Source organism: Salvia hispanica, chromosome 2 (assembly GCF_023119035.1).
Source record: "Salvia hispanica cultivar TCC Black 2014 chromosome 2, UniMelb_Shisp_WGS_1.0, whole genome shotgun sequence".
Taxonomy (NCBI): Eukaryota; Viridiplantae; Streptophyta; class Magnoliopsida; order Lamiales; family Lamiaceae; genus Salvia; species Salvia hispanica.
Window position 1 is genome coordinate 27,553,806 of NC_062966.1, and position 4,829 is coordinate 27,558,634.

The window sequence follows — 4,829 nt, forward strand, 5'->3', positions numbered from 1 at the left end:
TGTGGAATTGGTCCATTCAGTTGATTCTCATCCAAATATATGTATAGCAAACTGCTTAAGTTTCCTATTTCAGATGGAATGACACCCATGATGTTGTTGTTTGCGCATAGTCTCCAAAGGCGAGGAAAAATTCAGTGAAGCTGGAAGGAAGCCATTCAATGGATTGCTTGATACTTCCATAATCTTCAAATGTCGACAGTTACTTAGCGAACTTAGAAATGTCAATTCCCGAGATGGGAATTCTCCTCCACTCAAATTATTTCCCCGAAGGGTAAGTGTTTGTAGAAGCTTCAAATTACCAAAGAAGGGTATGGAGCCACTAAAGGAATTGTAGTTCATATCCAAGGTAGTAAGTTTAGAAGCATTGGTGATAAAGGTTGGAATTGGGCCACTAAATCCGTTTCTATTCAAAAAAGTCGTTCAAGGTTGACTAGTGAACTGCCAACATATGAAGGAAGAGTACCAGAGAAATCATTGTACGAAAGTGCCAATTCCTGCATTGTTGATATGTTGAATATGGAAGATGGAATGGATCCATTTAAGGAATTGCTGAACACACTAAAATGCTCTAGCATGGGCCCAGGTGCCCATCTCTTGTGGTAATACACCTGCAGCATATATATGGATATACATATGTTAAGTAGTCTCCTCCGATTCGTAGTAATAGAGTCTTTCCTTTGGGTAAAAGTCAAACATTTTTCTACACCTCTTTTTACTCCTTTTACTTTTTCTATCTTGTGTCTCCACCTTTTTCTTTTTTCACTTTATTCTCCCTTTACTTAATTCACCTAATACAATTTTTCTTAATCTCCGTGCAAAAAGAAACGCCTATTACTATAAACGGAGGGAGTATAATATTATGCGTACCAAGTTATACAATAATTTTAAAAGACGAATGTAATCACCTCTACATATTGAATAAAAGTTCTAATTAATTTGAATTCTGCTGCATATTTACACCTAAAAATTACAATAAAGTATTGTTATTGTGTAAATCCGTATGAGGAATTTAAAGAAAGCATCCAAGCGATTTGAAATTTGTCCAAATGATGTGATGAAATTATATCACTACAAAAAACGCTCATTATTGATGGAATTAGTGACGAGGAAAACAACTCAAAGAACTAGTGACGGATGAATGACTGAAATCTCAACACTAATTAGTAACAGATAAGCCCGTCACTAATATGAACTTACCATTGCAGCCACCTACTTTCTGTCATTGAGCGGCTTAGCAACTTTGGTGATGGACAAATCCGTCACTAAATTTTTAGTGACAAGCTTGTTATTGCGGATCCGTCGACTTTATCGTTAATAACCGTGCATTGCGAAGAAATTTCACTGATTAGTGTGGATCATTCGTCACTAAATGTGAGCTTTTTTGTAGTGGAACTCATATTTTTATGTTCATATAATTTTTATTGAGTTTTGTTGAATTGTGAAAAAAAAACAGATCAAAATAAGCGAAAAATTTGGCATTCCCGCCGGTGTAATTGGTCAATTAGACAACCCGGGCAGGCACTAAATTTAATGAAGAGGAGTCCAGAGAGTTTCACTCACCGGCGTCTTTGTGCAATAAAGCCCCCCGGGCGGAGTTAATCACAAGCGTGCAGAGTCAGAGTGTTTCACTTGCCGTGGTGTTTTGTGCCATAAGTCCCCCGGGGTGGGGGGAAAAAAAATCTTACGGCGATTTCACGCTGAAAGGGGAGTAAGAGAAGAATAAGAGAGCTAGGGTGCATAACTTTTGAACCAGCCGCCTACTATACCTTCCACACCCCTTAAGAACACTTTTGGTGAAGAATTGATGATTGAAGACTTCATACGAAGATTGAAGTTTCTACTTTGAATATTCATCTCTAGGAGTATCTAGTTTGTTTCTATTTATATATTAGATTGTCTTCTTTGTTTTAGATTTGGTTTTCAGGAAGAATATGAGGGTAAACCTCCATTGTAGAATTCTTGGTGAAGATGTACTAGTTTCATAGTTTTTATTCGATTGATTCCTTATTTATCTCGCTCTTGTGGTTGTTTGATTATTACTTGTGCCTTTTCCATTCAATTCGTAGCTAACTTGTTAATGTGCTACGGTTAATTAAATTAATCGAGAGATGAAATAAATAACCTAGAAATAAGAATAATTCACACCTTAATTCAATAGAACTCGGGAGAGTTGAGATTTTGTAAGAGGTCTTTAATCTTTAATATTTAACCATAACGACTAATTTTTGGTTTTCTCATCTCATGAGGTGGTTTAATCTAGCTAAGCGATTAACTTAATAATCCTACCCTAGCCTAAAGTTATTAAGAATTAGTAGGATAAGAGCGGAATTATCGGATCTTGAGTTCTACATTTCTCAACATTACCACATCTCATCATTGTTCATTTGTTCTCGTCTATTTATTTTAATTGTTTTTTAGTTGAAATAGAATCAAAACTCCTTTTCGATTGAAGCGGGTAGGATGCCATTAAAATTGGTTTATGGCAATCTCTGTGGGATACGATTATTTGCCATCACTGCAAAATCTCGTACATTATGGATAGTTTTTATAATAAAATAAGCGAATTAATTTTATACCTGGAAATGATTGTAGGCCAGGTACAATGTTGTAAGCATGCTCATATTTCCAATTCTAAAGGGATGTTGCCACTAAAATTGTTGTAGTTTAAGTTCAAGATCTTGAGATGTTTGCTTTTCCAAATATTGGGTGAAATATGCCCTTCAAATGAATGAAACCAAAATTTATAAATTAAAGTTAAATATAATCCATTCGCCCACAAATAATTTCTTATCCTTCCACTTTGGGGTTTAAAAAAAAAAATAGTTCATCTAAAAGGGAGAGTTTCTCTCAAAATGAGAGAAATATAAATAGAATAATAGTATCCCACATTGGTATAAAGAAAGCACTAAACCAATACATGGGCTACTATTGTTAATTATCACCAATTAATTTTAGGAAAACCATAGAGATTCTATAATGGTATCAAAGCGGGCTGCCATGGATATCAAATTTAACTAACCTAGATATATTTGGTCTTTAAATTTGGATTAGTTCGATAGAGGCTGGTCCAACTCTATAAGAAAAATGTCCAACCCTTCTAATATTTACCTTGAAGGTTTTAGGGAAGGGCTAAGAACCAATATATAAGTTTCATGAACCACTTCTTCTATCACCAAATGGCTTTAAAATGGAACTTTAAGAATTTATATATGGTATCAGAGCACATTGACTTTGATATGTCAAAAAATTTCATAAAGCTTATACTTTTAAATTTAAGTTATTTAAGTCGTTTTTTTTTTTTTGATAAAAAACAATACCTCTCTTTTATTTCATATCAAACTTTCTCTTTTTATCTCTTCTATTTTTTCCTCTCTTATTCTATTTGTTTTTCGTTTAATCCATTCAGCTTAATTTTTTAATTTCCATGTCCAAAAATTTTATCTTTAACTTTGTTGGGATGTATTTTTCGTAAATAAATAAAATGTCCCACTTTATAGACATAAAATTAACTATACATCGTTATAGATCCGAAACTGTTCCACACACACTAGCACACAAATAAGAGAGGCAAGGAATCAACATTGAAATTTTTTCAATTTAAAGACCAAATATATGCTAGGTTAGTTGAATTTGATCTTCGGTCAGCAGCCACTTTAATACCATTATAGAATTTCTATGGTTTTCTCCTAAAATCAATTGGTGATAATAACATAGGCCCATATATTGGTTTAGTGCTTTCTTTATACATGTGGGATACTATTATTCTATTTATGAATTTTTATGCAAATTATAAAGAAAAAGCCTCTATCAATAATATGAATAACCTAGATATTATATTTTTAAATGAATTTCAAAATCTAGCCCCTACGAATCTTATTTTCTACGTCAACCCATGGTTGCGCATGTCATTTTTGAGCAAACATACAAAATTCTTTATATATACGTTTATATGCAGATAAAAAATATTTTTAAATGAATTTCCAAATCTAGCCCCTACAAATCTTATTTTCTACGTCAACCCTGGTTGCACTTGTCATTTTTGAGCTAACCTAATAAAAAATTCTTTATATATACATTTATATGCAGATAAAAAATACTTCGACAATATTATGGAATTGAATACCTGTCAACTTGTTACTGGTAAGATACAACTCCGCAAGTTGTGGTAGATTATCAAAAGTTGGGATACTTCCTGACAAACTATTGAAAGATAAACTCAACATTGTCAAGGAAGAAATGTTGAAGATTGAATATGGAATATCTCCGGTTAGAGATGCATGGTCAATGTTTAACATCTCTAGTCTAAAAAGGTTTCCTATTTCAGCTGGAATTCCTCCTGAAATTATAAAAATAAATGACAAGTTTATTTTCATTGCTCATTTGAGGTCACTTTGCATACTTTATTGATACAAAATTTGTAGTAAAATATGTCTATTTGTAGGGAATGGAGGTCAAGTTCGAAAGGCATGCAAAAAGGTGCAGAATTTGGAATGCATACAAAAATGGAGGAAAATGAGCACAAAGTCGAAGATTATTAGAAAAGGAGTGAGCTTTTCAAACCCAAGCTGAACAATTTGTATTCCCTCATTTCGTGTTAATAGAGACATTTCATTTTATGCACCCATTTTGAAAAATTAAAATAAATAGTTGGAGTGGGAAAAAGTAAGTAAGAGAGAGAAAAAAGTTAGAAGACTCTTCTGCATATTCGTGATTTATATGCTTCTTGTGTGGTTCTTGTTATTTAACTTTCCATGCTTAATTTTTTTCTTTATTGTTAAGTGTTTGAAAATTTAGATCTTTTGTTTTTCTACCATAAAGGGGAAAGTATA